General features: G+C 44.0%; 1 protein-coding gene across 2 annotated transcripts in view; it reads left to right on the forward strand.

Moving 5' to 3' along the window:
* Nucleotides 1-24,433, forward strand: part of GPR174 (G protein-coupled receptor 174) — a 178,922-nt gene that overhangs the window by 149,511 nt on the left and 4,978 nt on the right. The gene's annotated exons all lie outside the window — the stretch shown is intronic.

The following is a 24,433-nucleotide window of genomic DNA, read 5'->3' on the forward strand; positions in this document are numbered from 1 at the left end:
TGATATGCGTATATATAGCAGGCTCTTTTAGCGCTCTATCCCATCTGTACTTATAGACCAAAACCACCACTTTAGTAATATATATATTTATGTACACCCGCTAACTAGATGCCACACTCAAGTATTCCTTCAATATTTCTTGTATCTTGTATGCCTCATCAACCCAGCCTCATATGCGGTGTGTATACCCCTTTCTTGGAGTCCAGGTAACAGACCTTTGTAGATTGAGGGTACACCTACAGAGAAAAGGCTGCAGAAGACTCTAATTAACCTCCAATTAATAGGAGCTCCAGCATACACTTTTGTATTTCTCAAGGAAACGTATGTACCACACCACATTTCTACAAGGCATACATTGATGTCCACGATAGTTCTTCCCAAAATGCTACTACCTCAAATATAAACATGATGTGCCTATATATATATATATATATATATATATATATATATATATATATATATATATAATTAACAAATCTGCACCTAAAAAGACGAGATTAAAATAATGTCTGTATTATTGCTCTTTATATGTGCCGGCCCATGATACACCTATTTGCTGTGTAGTTAGTCTATTTTCACTTCATCTTCCACTTGAGGAAGAGCTAATATCAATAGCAGTTTAAAAAAGATTTAATATGGGGTACAACTAGTTCGTAAATATATTTGTGTCTGTGCAGTTCAACAATATGGAGCACACCCTCAAACACTGGCATCATCTCCTACGAATGAATCCCTTTGTTCCTACATTGATTGTTAATTCCCCCTTCCACCACCTCACACACTGAATACACTGCTAACTCTTAGTATAGTGCTGTAGCGAATAAAACCTAGACTCAGGAAGCTCACCATATTCGAGTTATATAGTGTTACACTTCCCACTCCACTGAATTTGAACACTGGGCAAAGTGTTTCATAAATATGGTGCCCAGCTGGTGCTAAAAAATGGTGCAAGCCGGTGCAAAAGCTTTTTGGTGCAAAACTGCGTTAGGGCAGTTTTGCACCAAAAAGTATAAATAAGGCCCTTAGTCTATGTGGTCTAAAAAAAGCTTTTTAGCATTTTACTCCCGGATTGTTAACATCATCATTTAACATAGGGTTTTTAAGCATCAAGATGGAATGTAAACCCACCATTGAATTATTACGTTTTAACGTTCTTTACCATTTATAGGATTATAATGTATGCGTAAGAATAGAGTGGAGTCAAAAAACTGTTAAAGACTATTATAAAGTGGTGTTGATTAATTCTAGGCCATTTCCAATGTGGAGGCCATTTGAAAATTAGTTTGGTCTTTCAAAAGAGTCATCTTAATTGCCTTAAATCACGATGGACAGTTGAATATGTGTTTCAATATTTTGCACTTAATGTACGATACGCTGTACTGTGAAAAGTAATATGGAAAGATGGTCACAACCACATTTTTAGTCACAGGAAGTACTGTGTATGGTCTATCTTTTTAAAAGAGGGTGGTGGTATGAATGGATGTTTTTCTTTAAATGGACACCCTGTCTGCACAACTCTATGGCCCGGCTGAAGGCTCCGGATGAAATGTGTAGGCAAAGTTTTGTTTGCACCATGCCTTTTGGCAGTTGAAATATTCTGATAATAAAAGAAAAGTGAGAAACAAACACGTCTCCTGAGCATTACTGGATTGTGCTGTGTCCCTGACTGAGCCTAAGAGGATTGTGGTGAATGTAAGCTCATGACATTGAGAAAGGCATTTTTCACTGAAATGTGTCTGCTTCTGGAAGAACAAGGAATAACTGGCCCTGTGAGTGCTCCGTGCTGTTTTTGTTTTATATGTGGAGACACTTAGCCATTGACATTGGTCATGTATTATTATAGGCAAGGACGTGCAGTCATTGGACTGACGCCTATGGAAATGTACTTTAATTGCTATGTGCGGCAGGATGAATGATGTATTCCTTGGATATTATGGGCAGAGGTGAAGGGATTTGGCTACCAATGAGATGTATGGCAGCCCATTCAGGGCGCAATTGACTTGGGAGAGCTGCATTAATTTTGTCAAATGTGTGGTGCAACAAATGGTGTGATTTTGCGAATATGCATTTATTTTGACTGATGGAATGCATCACGAAATTATGGATGCCGAAAAATAAGTATTGAGACTAGGATGGATTAGTCCTCCCTTGCTTGTCATGCTTCTATCCACCAATAAGAACAGCTTTTCAACTTTTTAACCCCTTCGCTGCCAGGCCTTTTCCCCTCCTATGCCGGGCCTTTTTTTGGCTATTTGGGGCAGTTCTCGCTTAGGCCCTCATAACTTTTTGTTCACATAAGCTACACATGCCAAAATTGCGTCCTTTTTTTCCAACATCATCGGGATTCTAGAGGTACCCCGACTTTGTGGGTTCCCCTGAAGGAGACCAAGAAATTAGCCAAAATACAGCGAAAATCTAGTTTTTTTTCAAACAAATGGGAAAAAAGGGCTGCAGAAGGTGGCTCGTGGTTTTTCTCTGAAAATGGCATCAACAAAAGGTTTACGGTGGTAAGATCACCATCTTTCCAGCTTTCAGGAACAGGCAGACTTGAATTAGAAAACACAATTTTTCAACACAATTTTGACATTTTACTGTGACATACCCCATTTTTACTATTTTTTGTGCTTTCAGCCTCCTTCCAGTTAGTGGCCGAAATGGGTGAGAAACCAATGCTGGATCCCAGAAAGCTAAACATTTCTGAAAAGTAGACACAATTCTGAATTCAGCAAGGGGTCATTTGTGTAGATCCTACAAGTGTTTCCTACAGAAAATAACAGTTGAAATAAACAAATATTGAAATTAAGGTGAAAAAAACTGCAATTTTTCTCCACGTTTTACTCTGTAACTTTTTCCTGTGATTTCAGATTTTTGAAAGCAATATACTGTTATGTCTGCTGGACTCTTCTGGTTGCAGGGATATATAGGACTTGTAGGTTCATCAAAAACCCTAGGTACACAGAGCCAATAAATGAGCTCCACCTTGCAATGGGTTTTCATTCTATACCGGGTATACAGCAATTCATTTGCTGAAATATAAAAAGTGAAAAATAGGTATCAAGAAAACCTTTGTATTTCCAAAATGGCCAAAAGATAATGGGCCTGATTCTAACTTTGGAGGACGGTGTTAAACCGTCCCAAAAGTGGCGGATATACCACCTACCTTATTACGAGTTCCATAGGATATAATGGACTCGTAATAAGGTAGGTGGTATATCTGCCTCTTTTGGGACGGTTTAACACTGTCCTCCAAAGTTAGAATCAGGCCCAATGTGTTGAGAAGCAGTGGTTATTTGCAGTTCTCTGAATTTCAGGGTGCCCATACTAGCATCTGAATTACAGGGCATTTCTCAAATAGACGTCTTTTTACACACTGTCTTACATTTGGAAGGAAAAAATGTGGAGAAAGACAAGGGACAATAACACTTGTTTTGCTATTCTCTGTTCCCCTATGTCTCCCGATAGAAATGGTACCTCATTTGCGTGGGTAGGCTTAGCGCCCGCAAAAGGAAGTACCCCAAAACACAACGTGGACACATCACATTTTCACAAAGAAAACAGGGCTGTATTTTACAAAGTGCCTAGCTGTGGATTTTGGCCTGTAGCTCAGGCCACCTAGGGAAACCTAGCAAACCTGCACAGTTTTGAAAACTAGACACCAAGGGGAATCCAAGATGGGGTGACTTGTGGGGCTCTGACCAGGTTCTGTTACCCAGAATCTTTTGCAAACCTAAAAATTTGGCCAAAAAAACACTTTTTCCTCTCATTTCGGTGATGGAAAGTTCTGGAATCTGAGAGGAGCCACAAATTTCCTTCCACCCAGTGTTCCCTCAAGTCTCCTGATAAAAATGGTACCTCACTTGTGTGGGTAGGCCTAGCGCCCGCGAAAGGAAGTACCCCAAAACACAACTTGGACACATCACATTTTCACAAAGAAAACAGGGCTGTATTTTACAAAGTGCCTAGCTGTGGATTTTGGGCTGTAGCTCAGCCGGCACCTAGGGAAACCTAGCAAACCTGTTACCCAGAATCCTTTGCAAACCTGAAAATTTGGCCAAAAAAACACTTTTTCCTCTCATTTCTGTGATGGAAAGTTCTGGAATCTGAGAGGAGCCACAAGTTCCCCCATGTCTGCCGATACAAATGGTACCTTACTTTTGTGGGTAGGCCTACTGCCCGCGAAAGAAAAGGCCCCAAAACACTATCTGGACACATCAAAATTATCAAAAACGAAACTACCTGTTTTTGCGGGGGCACCTTCGTTTTTGGTCCTGGGCTCAGCAGCCATCTAGGGAAACCTACCAAACCCAGACATTTCTGAAAACTAGACACCTGAGGGAGTCCCGGGAGGTGTGTCTTGCATGGATCCCCCAATGTTTTCTTACTCAGAATCCTCAGCAAACCTCAAATTTTGCTAAATAAATCACATTTTTCCAACATTTCTGTGGGATTACCGCACTTGGACAAATTTCATACCACTCAACGTTCCCCTCAGTCTCCTGGTAAAAATTATACCTCATTTGTGTTGGTGGGCCAAGTGCTTGTGAAAGGGAAGAGCCAAAAACATGTTGATATTGAAGAGGAACCAAAGGGGGTCCAAAAGGTCAGTTTGCAAAAAAACATTTTTAGGCTGACAAGTGCAGCAGAATTTTTATCGGTATAGATGAGACAATGCTGGGTGGTAGGAATTTTGTGTATTCCTGCAGATTCCGGAAGGTTCCATCACAAAAACGTGGGAAAAATGTGTGATTTCCAGCCAAGTTGGAGGTTTGCAGGGCATTGTGGGTACGAAAATGGTGCGGGGTGCATGTGAAACACACCACCCTGGAATCACCCAGATGTTTAGTTTTCAAATATGTCTAGGTCTTGTGGATTTTTCTACATGGCAGTGTCCCAAAGTCCATAAAGTGTAGCCCTCACCATTCCAAGTGGGACGATTTTGAGAGTTAGCCAAGCTCTCATGGCCCACATGTAAAACCAAAACCAAAATAATCAAATGTCTTCTTGCTTGCTGTGGGATAAGATGTTTGAGAGTGCAGGGAGAGCTGACAGACTGTTACTCCCTTCAGTTGGGGGGGGGCATAACCAGGCCCATACTGGTTGGTAGCCACCACCCCAATATTTCTTTTTTTTTTTTTTAATTCCCTGGCATCTAGTTGACTTTCTGCCCCCCCGGGATGTGGATCAGGGGTATGGCCATACACCCACCCTCTTATTTTGGAGAAAAAAACTTCCCTGGTCTCTGGTGGGCTTTCTGCCTCCCCCATTGGGGGCAGATGGGCCTTCCAAAAATAGTCCCATCTGCACCCAAGTAATGTGCCCCCATGGGGAGGGACCCTTACCCAAGGGGCTGCCCCCTAAAGAAAACACATGCATACACACACACCAATCCCTGGTGCCTAAGTGGTTTCTTGGCCTAACAAAAATCAGCCGATCTGCCCCCAAGGGGGGCAGAAATGGTCTAATTACAATTTGCCCCTCAGGGGACTGACCCTTGCCTAAGGGGTTGCTCCCCATCTCTAAAAAAAACAAACCAATTTTTTTTTATCCTTGGCGTCTAGAGGTTTCCGCCCCCCTTGGGGGCAGATTGACCTAACAAAAATCGGCCAATCTGCCCGCAAGGGGAGCAGAAATGGCCTGAAATAATGTGCCCCCCCCCCGGGAGTGACCCTTGCCTAAGGGGTCGCTCCCCTTGCGTGAAATGCACATTAAAAAAAAACTACTAGTGTCTAGCGGTAGAAATGGCCTACATATAATTTGCCCCCTAAGGGAGCGACCCTTGCCTAAGGGGTCGCTCCCCACCTCCACCAGGGAGGGGGGGGGGAGAAAAGGCCTTGAAAAAAAATGCCCCCCTGGGGAGCGACCCTTTCCCAAGGGGTCGCTCCCCTCATGCCAATTTCCTTTTACAAAATAATCTCTGGTGTCTAGTGGGCATTTCAAAAGCCGGAACGCTTTACGATCCGGCTTTTGAAATGCTCTGAGAGACTTCAAAGGAAAGGAAATTTGCTTCTGTATTGAGTCACGGCTAGTTGCTTTTCTACCCGGGATAAATTCCTTGTGGTGTTTGGACAACGTCTTGAATGATTTATGAGGGGTCGCCGCCCTACTTGTGGCTCAAAGCAATTACGAAGTGGTTGGCGTGAAGGCGAACAATGAACAAATATATATAAATATATATATATATATAGCATCAAAACTGTTTTGGTAAATCTTTCTGTTTTGCTACTTGCATCCATGATATGTTCTGTCATCTAGGAGCATTGTTTGCTAGCCTCTGAACATTAAATTCTTCCTGAATGCAAACTAAAGGTTCCATTTTTTTATTTAAATTGATATTCACAGAAGGTTCATCAGCCATAACATCAAAGACTATCCAAGCATACCATCAGAGGATGCACGGATAGTTCTTTTTAATTTGTTAACACTCATACTACACATTTCAGTGTTCATGCATATTTTTTGTAATATTTTTATTGGGTTATGCTGCACACCAAACAACATAACAAATTTGTAAACATATCCCTCCACAGCCCCACAGTACATTAATTTAATCTGCTTAGGTTTGTTGAGTTCTGTTGAATTTGCCTTCTTTGTGTCTCCAAGTGAACTTCCAGTGTCCTCATATGTAATAACATTTGTATTTGTAAAGGTAGTACTCAATTCATCAGATTTGAGCACCCACAATGTACCAACAAGATATCATTTCAATTCAATATAAGCTTGCAGAAATCCAGCAGCATAACTGCCACTCCACACTTGCTGTCCAAATCTAAGATTATTGACATTCACGACATGTGTGAAACATAGAATGATTCAGTTGTTAACTTATTTCATTAAATTATGTGACATTAAACAATAAGGGAAAGTATGATTAATAATTGGTGTTACTGCTGTAGATGAAGAGAGTTTGCCACTGTCATTCTCACCAAAGAGACATGTTCTGAGCGAGTAACTGTCTCCATGGTGTATGTTTTTAATTATTTTACTGGCCATGAAGCCATGACTTAAAACCAGGAATCTTGCACTGTAATGGGGTAAGCAGGGTCACACATAATCTGAAAATTGAGAGAATGCTGCATTTTGTGGTTTTTGTATACTTGCTCCCCTTCCTTTGGTGAGACCACTGGAATGTTAATGCACTCCATTGCCCTGTAACATTTGTGAAACCTGCAATACCATAAAAGTTTGCCTTCACTAAATTTATATTCTGGAAGAACGGTAGGGATAAAATGTCCTGGTAAACAATAGACAGTATTGTACCCATTGCCTTAATCATTTGAAATGGACGCCTCTGCTGACCTTCCCATCACAATCACTGCATGTTGGAACGGACCTGCTGCACCGTAGTTGTACAAATGATTTAACGAGTGGGTATGGCAGTGCGCTTCCTTATGTTAGACTCCCTAGTGATAAAATACCTCCATTCTCAGAATTTATCCATATGTATTTGCCAAGGAATGTCCCATGTTTTGTTGTTTGGTTTGAGCACCTGCTTCTGACAATTGTTTGTTTTTAGTTGATAGATGGCATGAATTCTACCACTGGAGATTTTGGAAATACATTTTGTTTTAAAAAAGGTTTTTCAACATACATAAAACTGTCAGTGGTAGATTGATATCAGTGTGTCATAATCATGGCCTTTGCTTGCCATAATTACTGTAGGTACTTACAAATGATTAAGGTATATATGTGGCATTTATATTTCATAAACCTTGGATTTATCTGTGAATTGTATAAGACATGATCCCAATTTGAAGTATTCTAACATATCTGTTTGTAGCGTATTGCTTGAGTTAGATTGTGCTGAAGAGTTGTGTTTAGGATGTTCTTTCTGCATAAGCAGCTACGGATGTCTGCAGATTGATTTGCAGATTATCAGTGTCTGTATTTTATGCCATTCATGTTGATGGTTGTGTCTAAAGTAAACTTTTTTATGAGAAATGCATAGATTTAAAATTAATGGTTGTATCAAGTTACTGTTGTTAATTGCTGTGAAACCCATCTCTGAGGTCCTGCTAACTGTCTGTTCCAGCAGTTAGTCATCAATGCAACTATGTAAAATTGAAAATTTGTTGTGGTAAGTAGTAAGGCATGTATATTTCTTTTATGTTGCAGAAGGACTGGCTTACTCTGGTGCAATCCTTGATCCTACTACAGTTCTACATTTGAAGATAGATTTCCTTGCCACATTGGGTGTAAATGCAATATACTGGATACATATGATGTGATTATTCTCTCTAATAGTTCATTTTTCTTTTTTTTCAATGATTACCTGCATATTGCTACTCCGAGTGGGTGTTATGTTTGCAGTGCATAAATTCTATAGTTGGTAAGAGCGCTCCTTCTAGAAAGGCAACAATGCTCGATATCTTATTTTGATAGAGAGTTATTGCGTGATGTATAGGGCCTGGACCCACATATTATTATGAAATATCATTGCAACACACCATGACTAAAGCAATGTCTAGCTCCTGTAATGTTCAATAATGAATGTAAACTAAGTTTTAACATTGGGGCTTTAAGACATGATGTGACCTCCCCAAAGATTATTATTCATGAATGTATTCAAACCAAATGAATGTACTTTTATCCAGTCAATTTGAATATAAAGAGAGTCGTGTCCAGGGATGCTGCTTAGTCAGTGAGAGTTGTGCGCGGGGAAGGACGGGGGACTTGATGTAAATCTCAAATGTCCCAACAAAAAAAAAAAAGCAATGGGCCACAGGATGGAGGGATGAGATGATCAAGTTTCGGGAAGAACCTTTCCCACAAGGAACAGGGTCAGTACAGGTTTGCATTAGGTGGGCCTCTGTCTAGAGTGGCACAGTGGGCGAAAAAGGATGGGTTGAATGTCGCCCCAAGTGATTGCCACTGGTTAGACTATTTTCATCCCATCACCTTTTTGGTGTTTGTCAGTAGTATGCCTAAAAACTGGAAACTGGTGCAGTTTTCCAAGCCTATGATTGCCAAAGTTTGTGAATTCCAAAAAGTAGTAAATTTCCACCCATTCAAGGAGTACTGCTATAGATGTAGATTTATTACTTTTCTGTAAACTATATATATATAGAGACTAAAGTATCAAACCAAGGATGCAGCATTAGAGGGTGTCACACCCCCAAACACCCCTCTAAAGGTATGCCTATATGCCATTCCTCCTGTGGCCTGGTAGTTCCCCTGGGAAGTCATGAATAATGTCATGTACAGCACAATGGCCTGAGGTCCCTGCCCTGAGATCACTTATTTTAATTGTATGTTCACTGCACACTTTTTCTTCATTTCTGCTACAGGCATCCATGGTTGTTGTCAAATTAGTGAATGTGAGTCTTTGACATTTATAAATCATTTAATTAAGTGACCCAATGTACTAAACCCAAGTTGCAAATCAAGGAGGGAGTTCAAGCATAATAACAGGGTGGACCCAGCCATGGGTCTGGCTTAGCTCTTACAGTCCATGCATGAGCAGAGCGAAGAAAATGCTTGCCTTGCATATTGTGCAAGAAACATCATGTAAACATATGATAGAATTTCTTCAAGATTCCAACAAGTGCATTTCTTTAACATGCAAAGGTTTTGCACCTTAGTACATCAGATTATATCACTGCACAGACAGACATTTATTAAAAGTGACAGTTTTTAGAAAAATTAATGGCTCACCCCCAACATCAGTGTCATAAAGAGAACCGTGAGGCAAGACATTAGGCATGTAAACCCTAAATGTGGCTTAGATTCTTATTATAGATGGACCAGTATTGCAGTCTATTAAATCAAATATAAGAGGTGCTTGTACAGCACACATCCTGAACTCAAGGATTTAAAAGTGCACTCATATGTGATAATAAAAAAGGAGGCTCTGTGAAATTAAATATTTGGCTAGGGTCACACAATTTGGACAAGCATGGAAGCTGTAATCTAGTGTCACATTTTGGAATTCAGCCACCAGATGGGTACCTCTTTATCTCCCTCCTCTCCCATTTACATTAAAGGTCACTTTTTTTTCATTCTTGGCTCAAAGCGAGTAAAACTGACACAGAGATTTTAGACCCGACCGAGGCAAATTCAAATCAAATTTACGATAATTTACTTAGACAATCAAGTCTATTAAAATGGTGGCAGTATAAAATCATAACGTGAAAGATAATAACAATACATAAAAAATAATGTTGTCATAAACGACACACTCAATTAAAAAAGATCAGGACATTTAGCAGAAAAATGGTGTCATTTGCTAGAAGAACAATCTAAGACATACTCACTATGCACATTCCAGATTCCAGATACTGTTTCAAAAGAAATAAAAGTCACAAGATAGATTAATCTACTAACAATGATTCTTGTGTAGCTGTTGTTTGTCTGATACTTCTAGAGCTAAGAGTAATGGCATTTCATCACTGTTAATGCACTTAGACCAGGATACTAAACTAAAGTGCCTGTTCATAAAGTGCCAGGTGCTAATACTTACAATACAGAGTATTCATGAACAACAACGCTAAAGTGTTCTTTTGCCAACATCAGGACTTTAACAGTGAGATCCCTGCAAGAAGGGAAACACAAATCAAGAGAAAAAAGGCAGATAGATTAAACCATATTTGAGACACTGTAACATCAGCACAAATAAAGCTGCTGTTTAATTTGTCAGAGAAGCACCCATGTAGAATGTTTAGTCCCTTGTTACCAATATACATTTTTCCTGATTGAAACAGGTTTATTTATATGTAAGGCTGCCGTCTTGGTAGAACAGTTAATTAAGGTTGCTCTTGTTCTGTTAGCAACCTGTGCTCTATAATCTACAGGGCACTAATGGATAAAGATTGTATCACTTAATTTATAGGCTTAGAGTCAATGTGAACCTTGAACATTTAAGAACTATATAATGAGAAATATAAATTATATGTGATTTTAAATAAATAGGTTTAGAAAATGTTGTATTCTTTCCTTGGTCTTGAGGCAGATTTGCGTAAAAATGTTGTAGAGGTGACTGGAGTCTTTATAATTAATCATTTTTTGATTTTTTGATGGCCTGTCCTTTCTTCTTTTTTGAGACCCAAAGATGCCTAAGTCAAAATTTTTTGCTTCTTCAAATGTTTCTTCACTTCCTGTTGAATGCGGCATGTTGTGCTCCTTTTCTGTTTTTGCTGAACTTGTAATTACCTTTCACACACTGCAAGCTGTAATTAATTTGCTCTACTGCTTCTATGCTCTTATAACTGCCTGAGGTAGTGACATATTTAGTTTTGCAAGCTAGCAAAAATTTTTTAGCTAATTCTATAGAGGAGTAATCTTTGCATGATTTCATGCTTTCCTTTGACAAAAGACAATGTACTTTACATTAATCTCTCTTACTTTATAGTTATGTGTCTAACGCAGACCCTCTAACTGGATTTTCATTAAATTGCGGGTACCTACAAATATTTTCAGTGCAGCTCCATGTTCTCTGCTAACCAATATAAACTTTCACTTCATTTATCAAACATAGGGTATTGTTACATGCCCATTTTCAGTCCCATTTGGGTCAATAACTAGCCTTACAATCCAAATTGTGCTTGGAAGAACTTCTTTAACTGGGCTGATCAGGATTGCTTCACACAGACACTTCGGGGGTCATTATGAACATGGCGGTAAACACCGTTCTCCGCCGTGGCGACGATGAACAGGAATCCAACAATTAAAGATGCAAAAATCAGAAGCCGTCAAAAATTTCCCAGCCACCAGGACCTTGCTGCAAAAATGCAGGACATCCCACCCCGCCACCGCGAGCACACAAACTCCCCGCCGTCCTAATAATGATGCACAAATCACTGCGGCGGTCAGTGGAAGTCGAACGACCGTTAGCGGCCCAGGCCACCTGACTGTTGGCGGTAGTTACCGCCATCCCAGGCGGAGCGGTCTTTCCTGCTGTTTTCATAATGAGGGCCTTTGTCTGCTATGGAGCATGTGGAATGTTTGGGTGGAATACTGGGCAAATCATGCAAGTATCAGTGCTGAAACAGCAATTATTGGATTTTATTTCCCAAATATCCCATTATTAAATGTATTCCTGCCCCTAACATTGTTATTGCCCCCAATTTTATAATTTTAAGGGTTCAAGAGATTAATTGTAAGTAGAAAACAACATTACCCATAACGGGGGGCCATAGTAAGAATCTGTTCTTCACTGATCATTGTTAAACCCAGTTTTTGAGGAGTTGAAATCAGACAAGTGATCTTGTATCAACTGATCATCTGTTGGTAAGGGGAAAGAGAGAGTCTGTTGAGAGGGAGGTCCCATTCCAACTCCAGTAAAAATATAATTAGAATATACCTGATGTATGAACCCAAAGGAAGGCAGTGAAGCCTACTACAAACTGGATTGCATTGCATTGTATCTAACTCATCAGGGCTCACAGTTCATTAAGGATAGATTTTTTATAAAATGAATAGCCCTTTGTTCAAACTGAAAGAAATGAGGTCAGCTATCAGAGCACAACTTCTTTGAGGTCACCCTGCTGTTAATGTAGTCAGAAATTCAAGACAACTTGGGATCTTGCATGAAAGATATCAACATATAGCTGTACATTTTCAACTTCGAAGACACTAATGATCTGCTTGTCGGCCAAAGTAAGATTGGGGAGAGTCAAGAATATAAAGTATCTCAACATAATGTTGAATCTGGTTGAATAGAATGCACTGACGCAGCTTTTAAATGTATAGGACTCTCCCATATTTTTGCATGAACAAGGACAAAGATATCCAATGAAGAAAGGTACAGGTCATCATTCTAGGTCTGAATTAATTTTACTTCTTTGTGCTATTCACAACATGTGATTACGGAGCATGGAAATTTGTACTTGCATACCTGTCTATGTAAATTTAAAGGAAAAATATGCTCCCCATGAAATCCCATTGTTAGACTTTTCATCCTTGGCGTGGTCTCCCTTAACTTTTTGTCTCTGTTCCCCAGGTTGTTGATGTGTGCTGGACTCTGATTTTGCTGTTTTTGTTACTCTGGGCACTTTACCACTGCTAACCAGTGCTAAAGTGCAAGTGCTCCTGTTTAAATTGTATATAAGTGGTTCGTCCATGATTGGCATATTTGAATTACTAGTAAGTCCCTAGTAATGTGCACTAGAGGTGCCAGGGCCTGTAAATCAAATGCTACTAGTGGGCCTGCAGCACTGGTTGTGCCACCCACATAAGTAGCTCTGTAATCATGTCTCAGACCTGCCCCTGCAGTGTCTGTATGTGTATTTTTACACTGTAAATTCGACTTGGCAAGTGTACCCACTTGCCAGGCCTAAACCTTCCCTTTTCTTACATGTAAGGCACCCCTAAGGTAGGCCCTAGGTAGCCCCAAGGGCAGGGTGCAGTGTATGGATAAGGTAGGACATAGAGTAATGTGGTTTATATGTCCTGACAGTGAAATACTGCCAATTTCGTTTTCACTGTTGCAAGGTCTGTCTCTCTCTCATAGGATAATATGGGGGCTACCTTTAAAGATGATTAACGTGTAGATTCCCCTAGAGAGTAGATGGACATGTGGAGTTTGGGATCCCTGAACTCACAATTTAAAAATACATCTTTTAGTAAAGTTGATTTTAAGATTGTGAGTTTGGAAATGCCACTTTTAGAAAGTGAGCATTTTCTTGCTTAAACCATTCTGTGACTCTGCCTTGTTTGTGGATTCCCTGTCTGGGTCAGTTTGACAGTTGGGTTGTTTTTCACCTCACACCAGACAGTGACACAAAGGGAGCTGGGGTGTGATCTGCAATTCCTGATTAGCCATCTCTGCTAGGAGGGAGGGGAGGAGTGGTCACTCTCATCTGAAAGGACTGTGCCTGCCTCTGACAATGCTGTCTCCAGCCCCCTGGTGTGTGTCTGAGGCCTTGCCTGGGCAAGGCAGGATTTCACAAGAAGGTGTGAGTCCCCTTTGAAGAAAGGTGACTTCAAAGACTAAAATGGGTATAAGAAGGGCACCCAAACTTACAAACTTTAGAAACACTTCTGGAATCAAGAGGAACCTCTGCCTGGAGAAGAGCTGATCGCTGAGGAACAAGTGCTGCCCTGCCTGTGACTGTGCTTTGTGGAGCTTTCCTGCAGTGCTGCTTCTGCCTGAGTAAGAGGGCAAAGACTGGACTTTGTGTGCCTTCCATCTTGAAGAAGAAATCTCCAAGGGCTTGATGTAGAGCTTGCCTCCTGTTGTTGAAGTCTCAGGGATAGCAAAGACTTCTTCCTGCCAGCACCTGGAGTCTCTGGAGAGACCCCTACTCTGCTCTGTGGTGCCCTTCCAGTTCCTGGGACCCTGAAAGGAGAGGCTGGCAGCCTAAGGACAAAAATACACGCACCGAGCACCGTGCGGAGAAAAGATCGACGCGAATCCGATCGCGGCTGAGAAAACGACGCGACGCCGGTTCCGCAGCTGAGAAACGACGCCGCAGGAAACGCGACCGAAAAACCGACGCCCGGAGCAGGAGAAACGACGCGCAGCATCGCTGACGGAGGCTGAGAGATCGCACCCTGCGCCGCGGGACTTTCGGATCGTCGTGTGGCTGGCTTTTTCAACGCGCACCGCCGTGCCGAGTTGTTTTCGACGCACACAGCCGTGCAGGGTTACTTTCGACGCACACCGCCCGTGCGGGGCTATTTTTGACGCAAACCAGGTACATTTTCACGCTAGCAGCGCTAGTGTGGTGTTACAACTACCTAAAGACTCTTTTTATTTTAAACCTTTAAAAAATCATAACTTGACTTGTGTATGTTGGATTTTTGTCGTTTTGGTCTTGTTTTGTCTAGATAAATATTTCCTATTTTTCTAAACTGGTGTTGTGTCATTTTGTAGTGTTTTCATTAAGTTACTGTGTGTGTTGGTACAAATACTTTACGCCCAGCACTCTGAGGTTAAGCCTACTGCTCTGCCAAGCTACCAAGGGGGTAAGCAGGGGTTAGCTGAGGGTGATTCTCTTTTATCCTAACTAGAGTGAGGGTCCTTGCTTGAACAGGGGGTAACCTGACTGTCAACCAGAGACCCCATTTCTAACATTGGTGACCAGCGGTCGGGATTGGACTTGTATTTGTACTTGACATACAGTAATTAAGTGTACACTACTGTTGTGATCTCAGACCACTACGTGACCACATACTACTAGTCTTGTGATTTTAGTTTTTTTACTTGGACTGTTTTTCTCTGCATTCAGTTTCTTTTTTTTCGCTGATCCCGTGATTGACTTTTCTGAAACTTCATTTGAGAACTTGCTTTTCTGTTTTTGGAACTGTGCATATTTTTTTTTAACCTCTCATCATGTCTCAGTCTGGAGATGCCCTAGCTGAAGCTGCTTTTGACTTGGAGAAATTGGAGAGCTACAAAGTGGCTCAGTTGAAGCAGTTTTGTAGTAATGTTGGCTGTCCCATTAAGAGCTCATCCAAGAAGGATGAGCTGCAAAAGGCGCTGAGGGCCTGGGTGACAGCCAAAGCAGCTGAGGGGCACACAGATGAGGAGCCAGAGGGGGAAGAGGAGTTGCAAGTCACTCACACTGATGTAGTGGGTGGGCCTGCTATGTCTCAGGGGAGAATCTCCAGGGCAGGTAGCAGTGTGTCCTCCAAGAGTCTGACACCTGGAGAGTTACAGGACAGACAGGCAGAGAGGGAGTACCAGTTGGAGTTGAAAAGGCTCAGTCTAGAGGTGGAACAGAGAAAGCTGACCCTTGAGGGGGAACAGAGAAAGCTGACCCTTGAGGTGGAACAGAGAAAGCTGGCCCTTGAGGAAAGGAAGATAAACATGGCTCATGAGCTCAGTTTAAAAGAGATGGATCAGAGGAGTCAGTCCAGTAGGGATGGTGGCAGCAATTCTACAGTGCAGCCTGAGAGAAGGGTACACATCCCAAAAGACCTTGTGAGGGATTATAAGAGGGAGGATGATATCTACTTGTGGTTCAAGGGTTATGCGTCAGCTCTCCACATGAACCTGGTCCCTGAAGCTCATTGGGGGGCAGCCCTGTGGAAGCATTTTGAGGCAGAGGGGAGGGACACACTGACGGCCTTAGGGGATGCTCAGAGTCTCACCTACCCTGCCATGAAGGAGGCCTTACTTACCAGGTATGGTCTCACCCCTGAGCAGTACAAGGAGAAGTTTAGATCCTACAAGAGAAAGGAATCCCAAACATGGTTGGAATGTGTTGATTCTTGTTGCAGGTCACTGGATGGTTGGGTGAAGGGCAGTAAGGTAAACACGTATGAGGGGCTTTACAATTTAATTGCTTGGGAGCACTTGTACAGTTTATGTTTTCCAGAGCTGCGCCAGCACCTCATTGACAGCAAGCTGACTGACCCCAGGAAGCTTGCACAGGAAGCGGACCGCTGGGAGAGCACCAGGGTCCAAAAGAGGTATGGGGGAGACCACGCCAAGGGTGGGCAGGGTCCCTCTCAGACGAAAGGGGGGGGTAAGGGCAAACAGGATGAGTTCTCTAAAGGGCCCCAAACTGATTCCCAGGGTAAGGATTCCCAACCCCCCAGTGAAAAGAAGCCATGGTTCTCCAAAGGGAAGCCAATGGCAGGTGGTCCCCTACGTAAGTGCTATTCATGTGACCAGGTGGGTCATGTGAGGGGGGACCCCAAATGCCCCAAAAGTACACCGGCACCCACTGGTGCACCGTCCCAGGGTTTGGCCAGTGTAGCGCTTGGGGAGGAGTTGGTTTCAGGTGGGTGGGAACCAGCAGAAATGACCCTTGTCTCACTAGGGGACAGTGAGATGGTCCAGAGAAACCTAGTGCCTGATAACACTAAGAAGTACAGGCAATGGGTGACCATCAATGGACAGAGGGTGGAGGCTCTAAAGACACTGGAGCCAGTGTGACTACAGTGAGGAGTCACCTGGTGTCTGAAGAGCAGATTGATCCCCGGGTACTTCACCAAGTAGTTGCAGTAGACAATTCTGAGCGCCTCTGCAGAGTGGCGCAGGTTCCCTTTGAATGGGGGGGGGTCTCAGGTTCCTGGAAAGTAGCTGTGAGTCCAACCATGCCTGTTGATTGTTTGCTAGGCAACGACCTGGAAGATTCCCCTTGGAAGGAGGTGGAACACAGGTCTCACTTGGAGATGTTGGGTCTGCCTGGGTGGGTATGCGTATCCACCCGGTCTATGGCAGCCAATCAGGGTAGTCAAGAGCCCCTGGAGCCTGAAACAGTGGCCCAGGGGACCGCCAAGAAGAGGAAAGGCAGGAGGCGCGGGAAACCCGCCCCAGAAGTTCCCACGGTCCGGGAGGAGGCAGAGCCTGAGGGTGATGCCCCGGAACCTACAGGGGAACAGGTGGCTGAACTGGGGGAGGTCCCCGAGCTGTCGCAGTGGCAGCAGGAAGGGGGACCCACCAGGGAAGTATTCTGCACAGCGCAGAAGGAGTGCCCTACTCTTGAGGGACTGCGGCAGCAGGCTGCAGCCCAGGCGGCTGGCGGGGCGCCAGGTACTCACCTGATTTATTGGGAGGATGGCCTCCTGTATAGTGAGCCTAAGGTTCCTGAGCCGGGGTCAGCTCGTATGCTGGTGGTACCCCAGGGCTTCAGGGCCTTCCTACTGGGTTTGGCTCATGATGTGCCTTTGGCAGGACATCTAGGGCAGGACAAGACCTATAAGAGGCTTGTCTCCCACTTTTACTGGCCCTTGATGAACAAGCAGTCAGCTGCTTATTGTAGATCTTGTCAGACTTGTCAGGCAAGTGGCAAGAGTGGGGGGAAATGCAAAGCTCCCCTCCAACCTTTACCGGTAGTCAGTACTCCCTTTGAAAGGGTAGGAATTGACATTGTGGGGCCTCTGGATCCCAAGACAGCCATGGGCAACAGGTTCATCCTGGTCTTGGTGGACCATGCCACACGGTACCCAGAAGCTATTCCTCTGAGGACGGTCACCGCCCCCGTGGTGGGACGTGCCTTGATGGGGGTTTTTACCCGCATGGGGTTCCCCAAGGAGGTAGTATCTGATAGGGGTACAAACTTCATATCCACTTATATGAAGTCTCTGTGGAAGGTGTGTGGGGTAACCTACAAGTTCACCACCCCTTACCACCCCCAAAGTAATGGTCTGGTTGAGAGATTCAACCGCACCTTGAAAGGCATGATTCAGGGCCTGTCAGAGCCCTTGAGGCGTAAGTGGGACGTCCTCTTGCCATGCCTTCTGTTCGCTTACAGGGAGGTGCCTCAAAAGGGACTTGGCTTTAGCCCCTTTGAGCTCATCTATGGCCACCCTGTGAGGGGACCGCTCAGTCTGGTGAAGGAGGCTTTGGAGAAAGCTCCTAGTAAACCACCCCAGGATGTATTTAGCTACATGCTGGCACTAAGAAACCAGACTGCCCGCTTCAGGAGTCTCGCTCAGGAGAACCTGGAAGCAAGCCAGGAGGACATGAAACGGTGGTACGACCAGAATGCCACTCTGGTTGAGTTTCAGCCTGGACAAAAAGTGTGGGTCATGGCACCAGTGGAGCCTAGGGCTCTCCAAGATAAGTGGACTGGGCCTTTTGAGGTGGTGGAAAGAAAGAGCGAGGTCACCTATCTGGTAGACTTGCAATCCCCCAGGAACCCCTTGAGGGTCCTACATGTCAACCGCCTCAAACCACACTTTGAGCGAACTGAGCTATCCATGCTCCTAGCGACAGATGACGGGGTGGAGGAAGAGAGTGAGCCTCTTCCTGACCTCCTGTCTGCAGGAGAGAAAGATGGGTCTGTGGAGGGAGTGATCCTCTCCCCCTCCCTGACTGAGGAACAGCAGAGGGACTGTCGCCACGTGCTGGGACAGTTCGCCTCACTGTTTTCCCTGATCCCAGGAGTCACACACCTGTGCACACATGATGTGGACACTGGGGACAGTACACCTGTTAAACATAAGGTTTACAGGGTGACTGACAGGGTGAGGGCTTGCATTAAGGAGGAAGTCTCCAAAATGTTAGCCCTAAGGGTTATTGAGCACTCCAGCAGTCCTTGGGCCAGCCCAGTGGTCTTGGTCCCAAAGGCTACTGCTCCTGGTGCCACTCCAGAACTTAGGTTCTGTGTGGACTACCGGGGTCTCAATGCGGTCAGCAAGACTGACGCACACCCCATCCACCGAGCTGATGAGCTCATTGATCGGTTAGGAGCTGCCAAGTACCTCAGTACGTTTGATTTAACATCTGGGTACTGGCAGATTGCCTTAACTGAAGGGGCAAAGGAGAGGTCAACATTCTCTACCCCCGATGGGCACTTCCACTTCAATGTGATGCCCTTTGGGATGAAGAATGCCCCTGCCACCTTTCAGAGGTTGGTCAACCAGGTGTTGGCAGGACTGGATGAGTTCAGTGCCGCCTACCTGGATGACATTGCTGTGTTTAGTTCCACATGGGAGGAACACCTGCAACACCTCTGGAGAGTGTTAGAGGCCCTGCAGAAGGCAGGCCTCACTATTAAGGCGAGCAAGTGCCAAATAGGGCAGGGTTCTGTTGTGTACTTAGGACACCAGGTGGGGAGTGGCCAGGTGGCACCCCTACAGCCTAAGATTGACACGATTCTGGCTTGGGAGCCTCCCAAGACCCAGACTGAAGTGAGAGCCTTTTTAGGTCTCACAGGATACTATCGGAGGTTCGTTAAGGGATATGGTTCCATTGTTACCCCCTTAACTGAGTTGACTTCTAAGAAGCAACCCAAGAAAGTGATCTGGACAGAGGCTTGCCAGAACGCTTTTGATGCCCTGAAGGCTGCCATGTGCACAGCACCTGTGCTGAAGGCACCTGACTACTCCACGGAGTTTGTTGTACAGACAGACGCCTCAGAGCATGGTATTGGAGCAGTACTCTCACAGCTGAATGAAGAGGGCCTAGATCAACCCGTAGCCTTCATTAGCAGGAGGTTACTACCCAGGGAACGTAGGTGGAGTGCCATAGAACGTGAAGCGTTTGCTGTGGTCTGGGCACTGAAGAAGCTAAGACCCTACTTGTTTGGGACTCACTTCCGAGTTCAGACCGACCACAGACCCCTCAGATGGTTAATGCAGATGAGGGGTGAGAACCCAAAACTGTTGAGGTGGTCCATTTCCCTACAGGGGATGGACTTTACGGTGGAACATCGACCCGGTACAGAGCACGCCAATGCTGATGGTCTGTCCAGGTTCTTCCGCCTTAGTGATGAGAACTCCCATGAGGTTGGGTAGTTGCTCCCCACTTTTAGCTGGGGGGGACACGTGTTAGACTTTTCATCCTTGGCGTGGTCTCCCTTAACTTTTTGCCTCTGTTCCCCAGGTTGTTGATGTGTGCTGGACTCTGATTTTGCTGTTTTTGTTACTCTGGGCACTTTACCACTGCTAACCAGTGCTAAAGTGCAAGTGCTCCTGTTTAAATTGTATATAAGTGGTTCGTCCATGATTGGCATATTTGAATTACTAGTAAGTCCCTAGTAATGTGCACTAGAGGTGCCAGGGCCTGTAAATCAAATGCTACTAGTGGGCCTGCAGCACTGGTTGTGCCACCCACATAAGTAGCTCTGTAATCATGTCTCAGACCTGCCCCTGCAGTGTCTGTATGTGTATTTTTACACTGTAAATTCGACTTGGCAAGTGTACCCACTTGCCAGGCCTAAACCTTCCCTTTTCTTACATGTAAGGCACCCCTAAGGTAGGCCCTAGGTAGCCCCAAGGGCAGGGTGCAGTGTATGGATAAGGTAGGACATAGAGTAATGTGGTTTATATGTCCTGACAGTGAAATACTGCCAATTTCGTTTTCACTGTTGCAAGGTCTGTCTCTCTCTCATAGGATAATATGGGGGCTACCTTTAAAGATGATTAACGTGTAGATTCCCCTAGAGAGTAGATGGACATGTGGAGTTTGGGATCCCTGAACTCACAATTTAAAAATACATCTTTTAGTAAAGTTGATTTTAAGATTGTGAGTTTGGAAATGCCACTTTTAGAAAGTGAGCATTTTCTTGCTTAAACCATTCTGTGACTCTGCCTTGTTTGTGGATTCCCTGTCTGGGTCAGTTTGACAGTTGGGTTGTTTTTCACCTCACACCAGACAGTGACACAAAGGGAGCTGGGGTGTGATCTGCAATTCCTGATTAGCCATCTCTGCTAGGAGGGAGGGGTGGAGTGGTCACTCTCATCTGAAAGGACTGTGCCTGCCTCTGACAATGCTGTCTCCAGCCCCCTGGTGTGTGTCTGAGGCCTTGCCTGGGCAAGGCAGGATTTCACAAGAAGGTGTGAGTCCCCTTTGAAGAAAGGTGACTTCAAAGACTAAAATGGGTATAAGAAGGGCACCCAAACTTACAAACTTTAGAAACACTTCTGGAATCAAGAGGAACCTCTGCCTGGAGAAGAGCTGATCGCTGAGGAACAAGTGCTGCCCTGCCTGTGACTGTGCTTTGTGGAGCTTTCCTGCAGTGCTGCTTCTGCCTGAGTAAGAGGGCAAAGACTGGACTTTGTGTGCCTTCCATCTTGAAGAAGAAATCTCCAAGGGCTTGATGTAGAGCTTGCCTCCTGTTTTTGAAGTCTCAGGGATAGCAAAGACTTCTTCCTGCCAGCACCTGGAGTCTCTGGAGAGACCCCTACTCTGCTCTGTGGTGCCCTTCCAGTTCCTGGGACCCTGAAAGGAGAGGCTGGCAGCCTAAGGACAAAAATACACGCACCGAGCACCGTGCGGAGAAAAGATCGACGCGAATCCGATCGCGGCTGAGAAAACGACGCGACGCCGGTTCCGCAGCTGAGAAACGACGCCGCAGGAAACGCGACCGAAAAACCGACGCCCGGAGCAGGAGAAACGACGCGCAGCATCGCTGACGGAGGCTGAGAGATCGCACCCTGCGCCGCGGGACTTTCGGATCGTCGTGTGGCTGGCTTTTTCAACGCGCACCGCCGTGCCGAGTTGTTTTCGACGCACACAGCCGTGCAGGGTTACTTTCGACGCACACCGCCCGTGCGGGGCTATTTTTGACGCAAACCAGGTACATTTTCACGCTAGCAGCGCTAGTGTGGTGTTACAACTACCTAAAGACTCTTTTTATTTTAAACCTTTAAAAAATCATAACTTGACTTGTGTATGTTGGATTTTTGTCGTTTTGGTCTTGTTTTGTCTAGATAAATATTTCCTATTTTTCTAAACTGGTGTTGTGTCATTTTGTAGTGTTTTCATTAAGTTACTGTGTGTGTTGGTACAAATACTTTACGCCCAGCACTCTGAGGTTAAGCCTACTGCTCTGCCAAGCTACCAAGGGGGTAAGCAGGGGTTAGCTGAGGGTGATTCTCTTTTATCCTAACTAGAGTGAGGGTCCTTGCTTGAACAGGGGGTAACCTGACTGTCAACCAGAGACCCCATTTCTAACACCCATCAACAAATGTTTTTTTTCCCACAGGTTTTTTTCTCCACGCGGAAATAATTTTTTTTATTGTGGAGAAACCCCTTCTCCTATGCCCCTCGCCAAATTTGGGGTGATGTATTTCCATTTCCACCCAGGAAAGGCATTTGGCTAGAGTCATGATTGTTTCCAGACAGACAAGGAAAGAATGAGGAGCTTGTAAATGCCCACAAACTTACTTATTTGTAGGCTTTCATAGACATCCAAGCATTACCACTTCCCCCTCCCTTCCACCCCTGATCAGACCAGGAAGTGCAGAGATAACCTTAGTAGGGAAAAACGTGAGATATCCAAAGGGAGACAGGTCCTCCCCTCCATTTCTTATCACAATATGAGCAATGTGTAGGGTCCTTACAAGCCCTGATGAATGCCCTAGAACTTATATGGCTATTGTGAGGCAGAAACATGTTGGCAAGATGGGGGAACATATGGGTCATTATACCCGGTAATGTCCTCCAAATATATGCGTCAGTATTTTATAATGCATACTTAAGGTAACATCTAATAAAAGTATTACTTTGTGATTTAGCTTACAGTATTTTTAATAGATTTTAACTGGATCCCTGGAATGCTATTCAGAAGAATAATATTCTATGAACTCCTTCAATAAAATATTGAGATTGAGTCTGCCCTGGCAGTACTACCTTACCAGGGGGGGATGAGGTGGCTGATGATGAAGCATGTCACATTACGTTGATCCACATAATCCAATATCTTAAATGCTTTAAGTTAGGGCAATCACCTAGGGTATTTTAAAGGAATCCAGTGCTCACCGATAATACACCATCACTAAATACAATGAATTCTCTATCTGAAAAAACAGTGCACCTAAATGAGAAGACACACCCGCTTCCCCCGCTGCAATCTGACGATTGACATGAAACAAATACACTTTTTAGGGCACACGCCACTGTCAGAAAAATGTGCCAGGTGTGTGTGGATCTCTTGATAATCTTACCATGGGGAACAGGATGCATTGAAAACACTGCAAAAAGATAGTAGTCTGATGATAAGACAAGCAGACAAAGGTGGTAGTATTGTAGTAATGAACCGCAGAGGTTATGAACACAAGATCTACATACAACTAGAGGATGTTACCTGTTATGAGAAACTGACATATAATCCCATGTTTGATCCTACCAGTGGGGTGAATAAATGTCTGAAGATGTGGTATGACAAATGCCTACTGGATGAAGATGAGTACATGTATTTACGGGTGGACTGTCCTCAGTACCCCTGTCTGTACACCTTGGATAAATTCATCAAAGATACTAAACACATAGTGAGCCTGTTATGTGATGTCCAATGGGATTCTAGCATGATCATGTTTGCATTAGATGTTGTTGCATTATATACCAGTATAAGACATAATTTGGGTATAAATGCATTGCAACATATTCTCAAAACAAAATCAGCCACTTTATGGGAACATACAGAAATGCTACTATCTATAGTGGATTTGGTACTAATTAACAACGTTTTTCTGTTTAAAAAAAGAGTGGTATAGACAAAAGCAATGGGGTGGTTATGGGCTCCTGGTTCTCTCCTTCTAACACAAACCTCTTTATGGGATGGCTTGAGGAAGAGTGGCTTTGGGGCCGGGGAGGCGCCCAGTGAAACACTTCCATCTTATATTGGGGTCACTATATCCATGATTTCTTCATGATTTGGACAGGCACCAAAAGTGACTTAACAGAATTCTGTGAATACCTCAATACGAATGATGGGAATATCAGATTTACCTATTAATACAGTCAAACGAGTATAGTCTTTTTGGATGTGGAACTATTCATCGAAGACAATGCTATACAAAGCAGGCTATATCGTAAAGCAAGTTCCTGCAATGCCATTTTACACAGATCAAGAGCACCCTGCAGTCATCACATCAGATCAATACCATTTTACATTTGCTGTAACTAATGTCTATTACCTCTCTCTCCACATGGCTATCACTTGATTCCCTTTTCTATCCCTATAGCTCTTTTCCCTGTCCCTCTCTATTTCTTCTTTCTTTATTCAAACTTGGAGTCTTTGATACTATATTGCTGTATATGCCTAATTCATGTACAAGTTTAATATGCATTTATAAGTACAATATTCCTTATGCATAT

The sequence above is a fragment of the Pleurodeles waltl genome, chromosome 2_1 (assembly GCF_031143425.1).
Source record: "Pleurodeles waltl isolate 20211129_DDA chromosome 2_1, aPleWal1.hap1.20221129, whole genome shotgun sequence".
Classification (NCBI taxonomy): Eukaryota; Metazoa; Chordata; class Amphibia; order Caudata; family Salamandridae; genus Pleurodeles; species Pleurodeles waltl.